Here is a 17,779-nt window from a genome sequence, read left to right on the forward strand (position 1 = left end):
AGTGGCTATTCAGCCTTGATGAATGAATAAAATCAACAGACACCATTCATAAAACTTGTATTAGCTAACTACCTTTTTGTTTTTATTTTGTCTTGTCTTGACCTGTTCCCTGGTAACAAAATCCATTTTTAAAAAAATTTCACCTCGGGCTTGGGTATTGAGCAGCAATGTCAGTAACGATTTGCTTGAGCGGTGATGAGTAATTTTAACACACTATCTCAGTCGCAGTGAACATAAATCCTGTTTAATTTTTACTTAGCTTTGAATTTTAGTGGCGACCCTGAGGGAAATTTTTTAAGTTTAGCTTTGTATTGGCAAAAATTGTCAACCAAAGCCATATGCTTTTTTCTATACGCTATTTCTCTGGTTTAACATGGAAATTGGTTTATATCAACAGATAGTTAAAGAATGAATTTGCAGAGCAGAATTTTTCTAAATTGCAGCTTTGTCTTGATGCATTCTAACTCAATGTGCCATCTAACAACCAGGAATCAAAATGATGAGTAACTGTGAACAGATGTACACTGTGCCAAAAACGGCAAGTATAATGTGAGTACATTTGGTGGAATTGCTCTGCACACAGTCTTTGACAACAAAAATGTTGGCTCCCTCAATTTGGTGGTGGTTTAAACTATGGAAGTATTGTGCAGCAATAAAGCCACAAGGGGCCAACTCTTCTGATGGTGCCACCCCCCACTTCCCCAAAATTCTTTTAGAACCTTTCAAATGATTATTTTAGTGACTTGAATTGCCTGTGGGAGATAATTTCTTCTTTGAACCCTAAAGATACTGGAGCTGCAAAGAACAGTGCAATGGTGTACATGAAATTAATTCATGGGAGTCTGGGTGTCAGCTTTATTTAGTTCTACCGTATGCTATTTAAGGGAGGGGTGGGGGGTGGGGTTAGATCCAGGAATTTGACCCAGTGACAGTGAAGGAGCGGTGATATAGTTCCAAGTCAGGATAGTGAGTGACTTGGAGAGAAACTTGTAGGTGGTGGTGTTGATATGTATCTGAAATGAAAATCGTTTATTGTCACAAGTAGGCTTCAAATGAAGTTACTGTGAAAAGCTCCTAGTCAGCACATTCTGGTGCCTGTTAGGGGAAGCTGGTATGGGAATTGAACCATGCTGCTGGCCTGCCATGGTCTGCTTTAAAAGCCAGCTATTTAGCAGAGTGTGCTAAATCAGCCCCTTCTGCAGCCCTTGTCCTTTTTAGACGATAGTGATTGTGGGTTAGGAAGATGCTGTGTAAGGAACCTTGATGAGTTCCCGCTGTGTATTTTGTGGATGATGCACACAACTGCCACTGTCAATGGGGGAATAGGGTGAAGGCATGGCTTAAGTAGGGTGCTCTTTCTAATGGCCGGTGCAGACTCGATGGGCTGAATGGCCTCCGACTGCACTGTAAATTCTATGATTGAATACTTGTGGAAGGAGTGCCAATCAAGTGGCTGGTTTGTCCTGGAAGGTGTCAAGCTGCTTGTGTTGTTTGAGTTGCACTCATCCAGGCAAGTGGAGAGTATTTTGTCACACTCCTGGCTTGTGGCTTATAGATGGTGAACAGGCTTTGGGGAGTCAGAAGATGATCTACTTGCCACAGGATTCCTAGTCTCTGACCTGCTCTTGTAGCATCATGGCTAGTCCAGTACAGTTTCTGGTCAATGGTAACCCCCAGGATTTTGATATCTGTGGAAACATATACTTTTATTACTACTTGGTAGATCTCCTGTGACAGTGCTTGCAATAAGTCAGACGTTTGATGTTTTATAATAACGAGCATTGTACTATGTAATTCACAAATATTCTGCCGCTTTGTTTATGATTTCCTCACGTTCATTGCTGTTTGTGAGGGGAAATATGCAGATTGGCATGTGCTTTTAAAATTGTCACTTCTGATCAGTAGAAAAGTAATGTTTTGCATGTGTGTTATTTTTATATAATACATTTGCAGCCAACCGCTTTTGTGCCTCTAGTGCTGGCTGCCAAAAGACGTGGCTTGGTAAGTTTGCTAGCTATAATAAAAACAGAAAATGTTGGTAATTCCCTCTGGCAATGGAAGAGAGAGAGATTAGTATTCAGAAGATTGTAGTGTCCATCCATGTTTTTAAACAGTTTGTAGCCGCGATACCATTTTATTTTGTCTTTCGACAGTTCAATGATACCATTTTCAAAGAACGATAATGCCTTTTTGAAGGGAAAGAACCTTTTAAAAACATCTCGCTGTTGGAAAAGATGCACAATTAATTAAGGAATATGAATCCAAAATGCAGTGCAGTCATGTGGTTTGAAATAGAAGAAACCTGTGTGTAGAACGTGCGACATCAGTGACTAGAACGCATGACATTTATGATGTGACCTTTTAAATACCTGATCAAACTTTTTTGCAATTTGGTGTTGCAATATTCTACGGGACAGTTTAACTGGACTGAACTAACCAAAAACTAATTTTAGTCCATATTGTCATTTGGTACTCTTGCATTACTTTGATCAGTGACCTCTTATTGACTCCAGTTTGTCCAGGCTATATGGCCTTCATTTGCCCCAAATTTTCCTAGCATGGAACATGCTAAGTTTTTTTTTGCAGGTTTCTTTATTGATAACTTTAACTTCAGCTGATGAGTTTCCTGTTATCACTGTGGTGGACTTTCTTTTATTTGACATTTTTGGCAGCATTTGTCATGGCCTAATGACTCCTACCAATTTTGTGTTATGACAGTTTGTCCATCCTATCAGCCAGAATGTACGTTATCCTAAATGCAATATTAAATGTATGGAATAAAGTCCTTACCAACAGCTGCTTTAAATCTGTGATGCAAAGGTCCATGGTAAGCCTCTGGTGAAACAGAAGGAATCTTTGTAGATGGATGAATATGTTTTATATTAACTTGTTCATAAGAAAGCTGAAAGAGCAGGTTAACTCATTCTTCCTGTTTTACAGGAGTCCCGTGTGTCTAATAGCGGCACACAATATTATCTTTGACACTTTCCCTTCGGGCTACTGTTAAAACTCCATTTGTGCTGCAGTGGTATTCTTCGACAGCATGTGAAAGCACTAATTAGAGACCAAAGGCATATTACCCACTTTTCTAGGTCCGCCTTCATTCTTTTGTGACTAAAGACATTACAATGGAATCCCTGCACACTCTAGTCCCATTGATTCATCCCCAGAGACCCTGTTGGAATCTAAATAATATATGGTTAACCAAATGTCAATTAGTTAGCTGTTGCAGCCTGTTAGTGCATGTGTGAAGTTTGCTTTATGTGGAGCTCCTGTGAATGCAGTCAACCTGTTCAGAGATTTCTTAGAACTGGCTATATTTCAAGTGTGGCGCCTGCCTTTTATAGAGAAAAGAAATGGCATTAAAATGCAGTTGGTACTAATATAGATGGCATTGACATTTTGTTTGCCAATTAAGAGTTCCCCAGAATACCTATGAGGTGCAGAGACTTGCCTAGCTTGTACTCATTTCAATATATCTGCTTAACATATTGCTGGAAGTAAAATACTTTGGATAATCTTAAAAACTCAAATTGTGTTCACATTGCAAATGATTTGAAATCACCATAAATGTACTTCAGTTTTTCATTTTGCAACATCTAACCTTGAAAAGCTAATGCATGCGAACAAGCTTTGTTAATGGAATAAGGTTTTGTTCACAACTAAACTGATGTAACAATTCGCATCATTTTCTCATTGTATTTGTTGCATCAGTTTTTTTTATTATAAATTTTAAAGTACCCAATTATTTTTTTCCACTTGAGGGGCAATTTAGCATGGCACCCTGCACAAAATCTTTGGGCTGTGGGGGTGATACCCTGCAAACATGGGGAGAATGTGCAAACTCCACATGGACAGTGACCCGGAACCGGGATCAAACCTGGGTCTTCGGTGCCGTGAGGCAGCAGTGTTAACCACTGCACCACTGTGCTACCCCTTGTTGCTTCAGTTCATATATGGGATGCTTGTCTTGCTTTGGAATTATCCAAATAAAAGTTTATTTTCAATATGGACAATTTTTTCCGAGGAAAGTTTACACTATTAATTTCTTTGTGGGTTTTCCTTCCTAATTGTAAGCAGAAACTGTATGCCACTTGTGTACATAGTTTTCTATTGAGTTTACTTCCAGGTTGCAACAGGGAATAGGGAGGTGCCTGTGGAAACTTATTCTAAAGTTAAGAAAATGCCTTGCAGCAACTTCTCGAGCTTTATATTTATTAAAATTAAATTTGATGCAATTTTTTAAAAAAAGTTTAAAGAAAGTTATGCCATATAAGCTGACTTGGGGTCACCTGGGCTAGTGCATGGTCAATTCCAACCCCATTTGTTCTGGAAGAAAAGCAGGTGAAGTAAGATTTTATTTAGTCATGTAATTGACCCAAGGGCATGTTACTCATTATGCGAACTTCAATCTTCAGATGGAGTGGTTTTCAAGCAAATGAATGACTGGATAAAGATGTGCAGATTATGTGGATTGGCCATGTTAAAATTGCCCCCGAGTGTCTAGGGATGGGGTCCAGCGATGTGCACATTAGTTGCGATTACCGGGATAGGGTCCAGGGATGTGCACGTTAGGTAAAGGAATGGGACTAGGAGGATGCTCTTTCAGAGGGTTGGTGCAGACTTGATTGATTGAATAGCCTTCTGCACAGTAGGGAGGCATCTGTTCTATTCTGTAAAAGCTGTTCCATGAAGACTGCTTTACTTGGTATTTCTTTGGACTACAGAGTTGGAAAGACGACAGAATTGGAAATTTGGGTAGCTTTGGTAGTGCAATTAAACTAGAAAGGCTACATAATGTTTTGTAGGAGGGCTTTCAAATGTTAAAGATGGCTGTTAATATGTTACTTTATGACAGCAAAGCTTATTGGTGTTTAGAACATTGGAGCAAGATGAGAATATCTGGCCCATTATCTTTTATGGCCTCTTCTCCCTTTCTAAGGAGTATCAAATTTATTTCCTGTACAAGCCTGAAAAAATGTTTACTTCTATTAAGCATTTTTTGGGGCTACAAGCTTGATGTTTTTATATTTTAAAATGCTAGACTGAGTATTTAATTGGAAATAATTGCAGTCGAGATTCATTTTTTGAATTCTCTTAGATAGGCATAACATTATTCCCTTTCATGTTCAGTGGCCCAGATTTTACAGTCAGTAGAGAATGAACAGTACTCGGCGTTCATTGCCCTTACAGCTGCCCACAGACTTTGTGATCCTTTCCATTGCAATGCACAATGTTATCAGGAGCCTGATAGTGCATGATGTACTCCTCAGGGTATCTGAAAACTGAACAAGGCAAACAACGGAGTCTAAACTAGGAAGTATAAGTTAGACTTTTTAATTCTTGTGTTGAATCATGCATAGAAAGCAAAATAAGAGGGGAATGAAAATGTGGTTCCAAGATAAGAGACAAAGGGGAAAAACTATTTAAGGTGGATTAGCCAAGATCAATGCGCGTGCGGGTTTATGGGGATGGGGAATGGTGGAGTGCTCTTTCGGAGTGTCGGTTTAGACTTGATGGGCCGAATGACCTTCTGCAATGAAGGGATTCTATGCAATTGCGGAAAAAATGAAGTCTCCAAAAATAATTAAACTCTGAAGGAATGGGAACTCCACTGGTTGCTGCTCTTAAATATATCCAGGAGTATTTGTAAAGCAAAATTATATATAAAAGATTATGTTCTAAAATGCTGCCCATTTGCACTGACGGGCTCAAGGCAGGTTTTACATTTGGTAATATGCAAATAAATTTGAGTGGAAAGTTGGCAACAGGGGAGGAATTCTCTAAACTAGGGGGGTGGTGTTGTAAGTGGTAATTCTGCCCTCTAATGTCAAAAGTGAAATAAGACTTGAGTTGTGCTGTCATCTGTCGTCGTTTGTGGAACAAAGTTGAATTCAGCAAATTACACTAATACCTTGCGATTACAGAAGCTGCTCGTCATGTTACAGTGCACTTTCAATTTGTTAGTTCATCACTTTGCATGTTGACTTGTGTTCTCGCAGCAATAATGCAGGAAATCACCAAATAATGGTGGGGAGAGGGAAGGTGTGGAGGGGGGGGAAGAGAGAGGGAGAGACTTGGAGGATTTCATGATAGAGCAGTCTTTCAAGGTGTTGTTGAATGAAACATGATTAATTGGTATGGTATGTGCTATAAATCATAACTGTAGCTACAGTGCACCTGGTGTTGGAGGGGGCTGGTATTGAGTCTTAATATCAGGGTCCCTTTATATAGTGTGAAACGTCTTGCATTGTCGCAGTTGTCCTTGCCCAAGAAAGCAGTATTTCATCACCTTCCTGATTTGCGAAATGTGGAACAGTTTCCAGAATTGAGCCGAGCTTTTCTTATTGTACCCAGCTTCCGTTCCAATCATTTAGCTGCTGGTGTAGTTGTTGTGGCTTGACTGGTTAAACTTCTGGTCATTGGTGTTGATAAAGATATTGATGCTGGGGGAGCCCTGTGATATTTGAAGAGCAGCGCTTGGTCATTTGCCCCGTGCCAATCTATACCCGGATGTTGTCTAGACACTGCTGTAGTTTGGGATAGACTGCTTTATCATTGCAGTTGTTAATGAACATCCAACACTTGGAATAATTAGCAAATACTTTCTGTTCATCAGGAACTTAAATAGCTGGCTGCTATTGTAATTGCTTTTGAAATTGCTGCAACAATGTCCTGAGGTTGTCATTGGCTGCTGGTTCTCACGACTTCAGCCACCTGAGGGTTTTCTACTTTTACTTAATTGACATGTTTCTCCAAGGCATTTGGTCAGTTGTTGCCTTAAAAGTCTTTTTGGATGACTGGTGCACCCATATATAATTTGAAATGGGTCCATTGTATTTATTCAAATAAAGGTCCTATATGTTTACATGGGATCACAATACTGTCAATGGAGAAATGTCTCCTTACTCCTGACAAATGTCTCTTGTGAAACCTGGGCAGGAAACAAGAGGCCCTGTAAGTTAAGTTTAAAACTTTGCCTTGAACTTTACCTTTTGGGACCAACAGGAGTATTCCTGATCCTTTGGGCTTCTGGGCCACTATCTTCTTCCTGTGGGAGGCTGAGAGGCAACAAAGAGCTATTTGATAATGTGAATGCGAGTCTAATTCACTTGTCTCTCAGTCCGGAAGAAACGATCTCGAACACGTCCGTACTTTAGAATATTCTTTATTGCGATCGGGGCCGCTCTCTAGGTATTCCAAAGAACCACCTTTCTGAGAGTGCCAAAGTCTTGCTCAAAGCACCTTTCTTTTATATGTTTTTTTAAGGGGTTGTCTCTTACATTCACTTGAGCTTGCCCCAATACAGATTACAGCTTGTTTTTACCAAATGTTTAGTACATGACATGATTAATTTGTTATTGTCATATTTTCAATACATAATCTTACAGACATTGAGGTAGACATTTTGCGGTTGTCTAGTGGCACAAAAGCGTATAGCATTTTTAGCAAAACACCAGGTGCCCAGCCATGATTTATCAATGGCTCTTACATTGGTTATTACAATAATTCCAATACATGATTTTACAAACCTTGAGGTTATCTATTGGCATATGATAATGTAGCAGCTTTAGCCTAATTAGTAGCTTAATTGGTAAATGGTAGTTATAATTGCAAGCGGCCTCCATATTTCATATCTCATCATCTGGCCATTCGCCTTGTTTCTCAAGGCTGTGTGGCTTATAGTCGCACTCCCTTACTTTGAACATCCTGCAATGGCTTCAATAACATATTCTTACATATTCGTTTAATTTGTGATGTTCCACCTGGCTCTTTCTGTTTCTGGCTATTAACCCTTGCTTCACATCCTCACTTCCCTGCTTCACATTCTCAATAATGTCTTTGTAATATCTGCACCTCTGAGACCTGCATAGTCAAATTATCTAGATTTCTGCCCTTTGCTGAAAGATTTGATAAAGCTCTTAAATTACCATGTTTATGTTAAAGAAAAATCTGATCAAAGAAATGATTTGCAAACAGGAAATGTGCACTGATATTGTAATAAAGTAAGAAGTCTTACAACACCAGGTGAGGAAGGAGCTGCGCTCCGAAAGCTCGTGTTTGAAACAAACCTGTGGACTTTAACCTGGTGTTGTAAGACTTCTTACTGTGCTCACCCCAGTCCAACGCCGGCATCTCCACATCATTGTAATAAAGGATATTGCGCAGCAAAGTCACAATGGAAACTATTCAAACTTATAACTTTCATAAGTATAGGACAGCACGGTGGCACAGTGGTTAGCGCTGCTGCTTCACGGCACTGAGGTCCCAGCTCTGGGTCACTCTCCGTGTGGAGTTTGCACATTTGCCCTGTATTTGCATGGGTTTCACCCTGACAACCCAAAGATGTGCAGGGTAGGTGGATTGGTCACACCAAATTGCCCCTTAATTGGAAAAAATGAATTGGGTACAATAAACATTTATATTTTTTTAAACTTTCATAGGTATAGATATTTTCTCCCAAAAAGTGAATGTCACTTTTAAATTCTATATTGGCATCTGTCTTACTATCACAGCAATAATTACATTTAGCAGCCTTGACCAGTCTTTCCAAAGCATCAAGTTTCAGTCAAATTTCCAAATCTTTTACAGTATTGGATAATTTTTGCCTGCTTCTCTAGGCTGCTACTAACAGAATCACGCAGCTGAAACAGAATACTGTACAGGGCATGTTCAGGATATCTAACATCTGGATATTCCAGGCTAATGATGTCCACAGTCTTCAAGGTGACTTCCACACAACTCTACTTCTGTCAGTGATAGAAACCTACTTTATTATAGGTAATGAAAGTTGAAGGGAAGAAATGGTTTCGTGACATTATACTATTAAAAATCATATATTAAGCCATGACAGCAGAGAATGCTGAGAGCATGGGAAAAGATCTGATCAGGAAGTCTGATCAGGAAGTCTGTATTCAAACTGACTATCCACATTGCAGAATAGACTCATTGTTTTCATTACTGGGCAAACATCCCAGTTCTGGAGAATATAGTGGGAAACACGTTCGTTCACACCATATTATAGATACATAGAGAAGTTTCCCCATAGCATATTAGCTCGTAAAACTTAATAGACAGACATTTTAGTCAATTAGATGAATAATAACTATTTTAACCCAATCACAGTCCGAAAGGGGACAGAACCTAAAAAAGATTGATTTCCTTATGAGACAGAGAGAGAACTTTTTTTGCGCTCTCCAAAATCATCTTTCTCTCTCTCTCTCTCTCTCGCTCTCTGAATTCATCTTTAACCTAATCTTTGAAACCTATTTCTACTTTGCTTTGCAAACAGCTATTTACTTTTGTTTCATTTTTGTATTGTGCATTTGTGAATAAATTATCCCGAACTAAATTGTATCTTGAATTCAACTCGACCATCTGTATTTGCGTTGGGAAAACCACTTTTAGATTCTGTATTCGTATAAAATTTGACTTGATGAATTGACTTTGAAACTGACATAAATAGAGCTTTACTTGACTTCACCCAAGAAACTCAGTCTCGAGTTCTGTAAAATTGATATATAATGTGGCGATACATAAATATATTAACAAAATATAGATCCATCAGTCAGTTTTTGGTCACCGTATAAGATCACCACTTTCTTGAAGCCTCTGATCAAAGATTGCTAATATTTTGACTGCATTGTACTAATAGCTATCACTCCTGCCACTCCTCCTACTTGGGCAATGGTTCCTTTATTCATTCATGAGTTACAAGCATCACTGACAATTATTGCCGACCCCTGGTTCCACTTGAAGATGGTGGTGGCCTTCCTGAATACAACAGAGTGGCTTGTTGAGCTGTTTTGGAGGGTTGTGGATCTGGCATTGCAGGTAGGCCAGACTTGATGAAGATGGCAGATTTTCTTCTCTAAAGAGTATCTGTGAATCATTTGGATGGATTTTTAAAACTGTCTAGTTTCATGGTCAGCCAGACCTGCTGAGTATATGCAGAGTTTTCTGTTTTTTCTCTTCCTTTTCTTCCATTCTTGAAGGTGATGATTTTGAATGATGTTTGAGCACACAACTAATGCTGTAAACCTTGTTTGTTTACACTGGTATTTGCAGCAATTCTAGTGTTTTTGCTGTGGAAAAGATCCATTTATACAAGGTACTTGAATTGATAAAATTATTTTATCATAATTTTGACAATCTTTACTGTACTCTGACTTTGTAATGGAAATACAAGAATTAGTTTTAAAAACTTTCTTCCTCCTTCCGTCTGTGTGTTGCAGTGGAACAGGAAATAGAAGTTTGTTTATTTTCTCAGAGGATATACAATAATCGTTATTAGTGTCACAAGTAGGCTTACGTTAACACTGCAATTAAGTTACTGTGAAAATCCCCTAGTTGCTACACTCGGTGCCTGTTCAGGTACACAGAGAGAGAATTCACAATGTCCAATTCACCTAACAAGCATGTCTTTCTGGACTTTTGGAAGGAAACTCCGCCGAGCATCCGGAGGAAAGCCACGTAGACATGGGAAGAACGTGCAAACTCCGCACCGACAGTGACCCAAGCTGGGAATCGGGCCTGGCGCTGTGAAGCAACAGTGCTAACCACTGTGCTACCATGCTGCCCAAGCTAATACTTGCTGCGGTTTTTAGCGTCAAAACATTTTGAGTTGGTAACTTTTAAATGAAACCTGTGCAATGACATTGAATTTGTTAGAAACCATATAACCGGGTACAGTTGAGTGGTGAACAATACCAAACCTACATACATATCAATGAAGTTGAGACATACTTTGATCTGGTTGAAAGGCAGGAAAGGCAGAACAGGCTAGAGGGACTGATCGGCCTACTTTTTCTTTGCAATGATGCCTCTATCTTGATTCTAGCATGCTACAGTACTGTTTGAAAAAAAAGTATGTTACGTTTGTTTATCAGATGATTAAAATTTAAAGCCTATTTATACAATTACATGGTGCTTTTCAAAAAAAAATGTAAGTACCCAATTATTTTCAATTGAGGGGCAATTCAATTTAGCGTGGCCAATCAACCTACCCTGCACATCTTTGGGTTGTGGGAGTGAAATCCACGCAGACATGAGAAGCATGTGCAAATTCCACACGGACAGTGGACCGGGGCCGGGATTGAACCCGGGTCCTTCACGCTGAGGCAGAAGTACTAACCACTGGGCCACCTTGTCGCCCCCTGTATGGTGCTTGAGTGTTGGCAGTACATTTTTGTTTCATTAAGAAAGTAAGATGTCAACTAAAAATAGGAGAGAACTTCTGTCCTACCCAGTCAGCTTTGTCTACTGACTATTTAGTGATAGTGTGTTGTTAAGAGTTTGTTAGAATTCTGATGACCTGTTCCTTCCCTCCAGCCCATGAAAATGAGAGTTACAGCTGTCTCAATGTTATCTAGATGGAAATATAGCATATACCATGCAACAGCCCAAGAACCTCTCTGTTCCTGTTTGGTTTAGTACAGTGTCAGAAGCCCTTGCTCATTAAACCAATGAATGACGGATCCATAACAGTGAGAGCCTTTTCCTCGGATGGTGATGGCTAGCACGAGGGGACATAGCTTTAAATGAGGGGTGATAGACATAGGGCAGATGTCAAAGGTAGGTTCTTTATTCAGAGTAGTAAGGGTGTGGAATGCCCTGCCTGCAACAGTAGTGGACTCGCCAACATTAAGGGCATTTAAATGGTCATTGGATAAACATATGGATGATAATGGAATAGTGTAGAACATAGAACATAGAACAGTACAGCACAGAACAGGCCCTTCGGCCCTCAATGTTGTGCCGAGCCATGATCACCCTACTCAAACCCACGTATCCACCCTATACCCGTAACCCAACAACCCCCCCTTAACCTTACTTTTATTAGGACACTACGGGCAATTTAGCATGGCCAATCCACCTAACCCGCACATCTTTGGACTGTGGGAGGAAACCGGAGCACCCGGAGGAAACCCACGCACACAGGGGGAGGACGTGCAGACTCCACACAGACAGTGACCCAGCCGGGAATCGAACCCATTGAGATGGCCTTTAGATTGGTTTCACAGGTCGGTGCGACATTGAGGGCCGAAGGGCCTGTACTGTGCTGTAATGTTCTATTCTATTCGTAAGTCTTCCTTCCATATTGGTGGAATCTTTTTTTCTTTAAGCAGGGAAGGAATTTGTTACCCTCGGCATGGTTGGCGGCATTCATACAACCTAAATCCTGAGTACGTTAATTAGAACCTGAAACCAGGAGCAGTGGGAAAACATAGAAAGTAATGGTTTTTAATCCATAGGATTTACAGGGAGCTTTATTAGAGTTTCTTGGGGGAGATGCATGTCCATTGGATTGGATTGAATTTGTTGATTGTCACGTGTACCGCGGTACCGTGAAAAGTATTTTTCTGCGAGCAGCTCAACAGATCATTAAGTGCATGGGAAGAAAAGGGAATGAAAGAAAATACATAATAGGCCAACACAACATATACAATGTAACTACATAAGCACTGGCATCAGGTGAAGCATACAGGGTGTAGTGTTAATGGGGTCAGTCCATAAGAGGGTAATTTAGGAGTCTGGTGACAGTGGGGAGGAAGCTGTTTTGAGTCTGTTCGTGAGTGTTCTCAGACTTCTGTATCTCCTGCCTGATGGAAGAAGTTGGAAGAGTGAGTAAGCCGGGTGGGAGGGATCTTTGATTATGCTGCCCGCATTCCCCAGGCAGCGGGAGGTGTAGATGGAGTCAATGGATGGGAGGCAGGTTCGTGTGATGGACTGGGCGGTGTTCACGACTCTCTGAAGTTTCTTGCGGTCCTGGGCTGAGCAGTTGCCATACTAGGCTGTGATGCAGCCCGATAGGATGCTTTCTATGGTGCATCTGTAGAAGTTGGTAAGGGTTAATGTGGACATGCCAAATTTCCTTAGTTTCCTGAGGAAGTATAGGCGCTGTTGTGCTTTCTTGGTGGTAGCGTAGATGTGGGTGGACCAGGACAGGTTTTTGGAGATGTGCACCCCTAGGAATTTGAAACTGCTAACCATCTCCACCTCGGCCCCGTTGATGCTGACAGGGGTGTGTACAGTACTTTGCTTCCTGAAGTCAATGACCAGCTCTTTAGTTTTGCTGGCATTGAGGGAGAGATTGTTGTTGCTACACCACTCCACTAGATTCTCTATCTCCCTCCTGTATTCCGACTCATCGTTATTCTAGATCCGACCCACTATGGTCGCATCGTCAGCAAACTTGTAGATGGAGTTGGAACCAAGTTTTGCCACGCAGTCGTGTGTGTACAGGGAGTAGAGTAGGGAGCTAAGTACGCAGCCTTGCGGAGCCCCGGTACTGAGGACTATTGTGGAGGAGGTGTTGTTGTTCATTCTTATTGTGGTCTGTTGGTCAGAAAAGCGAGGATCCAGTTGCAGAGTGGGAAGCCAAGTCCTAGGTTTTGGAGCTTTCATATGAGCTTGGCTGGGATTATGGTGTTGAAGGCGGAGCTGTAGTCAATAAATAGGAGTCTGATGTAGGAGTCCTTGTTTTGAGATGCTCTAGGGATGAATGTAGAGCCAGGGAAATGGCGTCTGATGTGGACCTGTTGCAACGGTATGCGAATTGCAGTGGATCAAGGCGTTCTGGGAGTATGGAGGTGATGCGCTTCATGATCAACCTCTCTAAGCACTTCATTACAACTGAAGTTAGAGCCACCGGATGGTAGTCATTGAGGCACGTTGCCTGGTTCTTCTTTGGTACCAGTATAATGGTGGTCTTCTTGAAGCAGGTGGGGACCTCGGAGTGGAGTAGGGACAGGTTAAAGATGTCCGCGAATACCTCTGCCAGCTGGTCCACGCAGGCTCTGAGTGCACGACCAGGGATCCCGTCTGGGCCCGCCGCTTCAGAGGGTTCACTTTCAGGAAGGCCGATCTGACTTCGGAAGCTGTGATGGTGGGTATGGGTGAATTATGGGCTGCTGGGGCACTCAACAGCGGATTGTTGGTTACCTGCTCGAACCGAGCATAGAATGCATTGAGTTCATCGGGGAGGGGTGCGCTGCTGTCAGAGATACTGTTTGGCTTCGCTTTGTAGCCCGTTACGTTGTTTAGTCCTTGCCACAACCGCCGAGAGTCTGTGACTCTAGCTTGGTTTGATATTCTCTCTTGGCATCTCGGATTTGTGAAATAAAGCTAAAACTATATTAAAGGTACCAGAGCTCCCTCACCGATTAACTTGCTTTCGTTTCTCTTCATTGTAGTGTAAACTTGCTTATGAAAGATTGTTTCAATGTGTATAAAGTAAAACATTTTATTAAAATGGGAATAAAGCATGTCATGCCTTTTTAAAAGTAAGCATTTAGCTTGCATTTGCCAAATGAAGGTGTTTGTATTAGTTTCTTTCTTTGATTTAGTATGCATTTGGCCTCCTGATCTCTTGTTGGCAGCAATGAGGGGAATGAGTAGTGTATATCTGGGAATGGTCCTTCTTCCAGGAGTTGGAATATATTTGCAGCAGGGTCTTTGTGCCGTAGCATCGCTGACTGCAAATGGTTTTAAATGGGAGATTGTGTTCTTTTTATTTTAATCTGTTAAGTTTACTGTATCTTTACCAAATTGTATATTAAAGCATTTTTATGACGGGCACTTGCTGCGTTGTGCTGTTCAAATATTTTATTTTCAGTGCTCCACTTTGTTGGGTTGTGCAGCTACTATATTGAATGAATGCAGAAACTGCTGTTCTGATGTGAAGCCCTGTTAAATATGTATTTGTGGTTGATACCACAACCGTTTAACTACAGTTCATTGAATTTTCAGCTTCAAAATTGTGTCTTTGTCAGGTGCTGTTAATAAAACCAAGTAACATAATCCTGAAGTTCATGTAGAATTATTTTTCTGTGATCTGGCTTCTATTATTAATGGAGAAGTATTAAAGAAAGTTAATATTGTCTCATCTATTAATGTACTAAAATGCTTAAAAGCTTGTGACTATGCCAATAACCTGAAATATATAATTGTATAATAAAAAGTGAAATCTCAGTACTTTATTAGTGGCTCAATCTTGGCATTTGTAGAAGACTTGATCTTATGTTTATGGGTTACAGGGGCAGCACGGCGGCGCAGTGGTTAGCATTGCTGCCTCATGGCACCGAGGTCCCAGGTTCGATCCTGGCTCTGGGTCACTGTCTGTGTGGAGTTTGCACATTCTCCCCGTGTTTGCGTGGGTTTTGCACCCACAACCCAAAAGATGTGCAGGTTAGGTGCATTAGAACATAGAACAGTACAGCACAGAACAGGCCCTTCGGCCCTCGATGTTGTGCCGAGCAATGATCACCCTACTCAAACCCACGTATCCACCCTATACCCGTAACCCAACAACCCCCCCTTAACCTTACATTTTAGGACACTACGGGCAATTTAGCATGGCCAATCCACCTAACCCGCACATCTTTGGACTGTGGGAGGAAACCGGAGCACCCGGAGGAAACCCACGCACACACGGGGAGGACGTGCAGACTCCGCACAGCCACGTGGCTTTAGCCACGCTAAATTGCCCCTTAATTGGAAAACATGAATTGGGTACTCTAAATTTATTTAAAAATAATAAGTTTATGGGTTACTTTAGATAATGTGACTGTCTTGCTTTTCGATCATAACTTTGTTAACAAGAGTAGTTCAGGTGATCAGATCAATTTGGTGTGAGTTTTCTTCTTTAAAAATGCTTTAGACTTCAAAAAGTTACTCACCAGTTGTGAATCTGTTTGCATTTTTTGAAGTAGAAAAATATTGGTTGCTTTCATTCCTTTATTCATGTTTATCAAAAATAATTGAAAATCATCTGTAAAGGGAGTTTAACGTTCTGAAATAATATCATGTAAAATTATCTCACGGTTTGCACTTTTTTTGTTCACCTTCTCGACCCAATTTTGCAGACCGTAGGTTAGTGTAGTGACTAGCACAATTAGGCTTGCTTCTTGCCATTCCAGCTAAGTGAAGGAACTCAATTAGAGAACAGATTCTGAAAATGTAAAAAGCATTTCAAGTAAATACAGTAATACTCTTGGAGATGCATGATAATGTAAATTGAAACTTAATTTTAAGACTGTCTTGGATTTCACAAGGGGATAGAAAACATAACCTGAAACAATTGAAGCTTGATTGAGTTTGTTGTTTTGAATCAGCTTCAAATCATGGAAGCAATTAAGTCTGGGAATTCTTCATCTAATTTTTACATAAAAATAGTATTCCATCTCCCAATTTTTTTCTCTGGGCAGTGGGGAAATGATAATTCCTTTATTTGCAAATATTAACACCGTTTCATGGGGAGGCGGTGGCATCATGGCATTTTCACTGGGCAAATAAACCAGAGACCCAGGCTAATCCTCTGGGGACCCAGGTTCAAATCCTGCCACTGCAGGTGGTGAAAATTTTGAACTAAAAGTCTAATGACCATGCAACCATTGTTGATTGTAAAAATCTATCTGGTTAACTAATGTCCTTTCGGGAAGGAAATCTGCCATCCTCGTCTGGCCTACATGTGACTCCAGATCCACAGCATTGTGGGTGATTTAGGGATGGACAATAAATGCTGGCCCAGCCTGCAATGCCCACGTCCCATGAACGAATAAGAAACAAAGAATTGATGAGGCCATTTGTGTAGTGTTAATCTATTTTTGTGTCATGTTTTTCTCCCTCTAGCATTCCAAATGCCATGCTTTCTGTATCTGTCATGTCTGCTGACTGCACTTGATCAAGATTTCCTAAAGATGCACATTGTCTGTGTTCTCTGCTTGGAAAGAAACCCATCTGTATTTGGATCTGCTGATTTAAACATCCTAAAATAAACTTTTGTAATATTTAGGAATTTAGAAAACATTCGCGTCAGCTTCAAAAGTGCCATGGGCTTTGTGTGTTAATCCTTATTTAACCCACCAGTCTCTGTTGACTGTCTGGAAACTTTCATCCCATTGTTACTGTATAATTAAAGCATTATTCAAAATAGCAGGATAGTTTATTCCCCAATTTGCTTTCCTGTAAAATCTACCATTGTCCATGTTTGTTAGCGTACGGCACAGATAATTCAAGATGGAATAGATTTCGCTATCCTAGATTGTAAAGAAATTGGCCTTTGGGCTCTGTGTGTGTCTCTCTCTCTCCTCTCTCCTCTCGCTCTCGCTCTCTCTCTCTCTCTCTCTCTCTCTCTCTCTCTCTCTCTCTCTCCTTTCTCTTTTCTCTTTCCTCTCTCTCCCTTTTCTTTCCCTCCCTTTTCTCTCTCTCTTTTCTCTCCTTTTCTCTCTTTCCCTCTCTCTTTCTCTCTCTCTCTCTCTCTCTCTCTCTCTCTCTCTCTCTCTCTCTCTCTCTCTCTCTCTCTCTCTCTCTTTCTCTCTTCCTCCTCCTCCTCCCACTTAATTGCATAGCTTCACGTGACATAATCTCAAACCTTTGTTATATTTAATGTTTTTTAAAAAATTTTTGCAGTGTGACTTCAGTCAACACTAAGTGCTGCTTGAGAAATGGGCATTTTTGTTTCCGAATCTTAATACTTCACCTTATGTAGGAAGAATAACAAAGCATAATAATGCCTAAATAGGAAGACATTTTAAAACTTTGTTCAGTGCAATTCCAGGATCCTAATACAAGGAACGAAGTTAGCTTATGGGTACAGCAAGCAACTGGGGACTGTGGTCTTTATTGAATGGGGACTGGAGTACTGTGCAGTTTTGGTCTCTTAATCTAAGGAAGGATGTACTTGGTACACTCCAGAGGGCTGGCTGTACTCCATGCTGGGATTTTTTGGGAGTGGGTGGGGGGGGGGGGGGGGGGAGAGAAGAAGAAAGAGAGACTG

At 40.8% G+C, this 17,779-nt stretch overlaps 1 protein-coding gene across 2 annotated transcripts in view; it reads left to right on the plus strand.

The window, feature by feature from the left end:
- Positions 1-17,779, plus strand: part of suco (SUN domain containing ossification factor) — a 105,890-nt gene that overhangs the window by 26,598 nt on the left and 61,513 nt on the right. The window lies entirely within an intron of this gene.

This window comes from Scyliorhinus canicula, chromosome 4, assembly GCF_902713615.1.
Source record: "Scyliorhinus canicula chromosome 4, sScyCan1.1, whole genome shotgun sequence".
Lineage (NCBI taxonomy): Eukaryota > Metazoa > Chordata > Chondrichthyes > Carcharhiniformes > Scyliorhinidae > Scyliorhinus > Scyliorhinus canicula.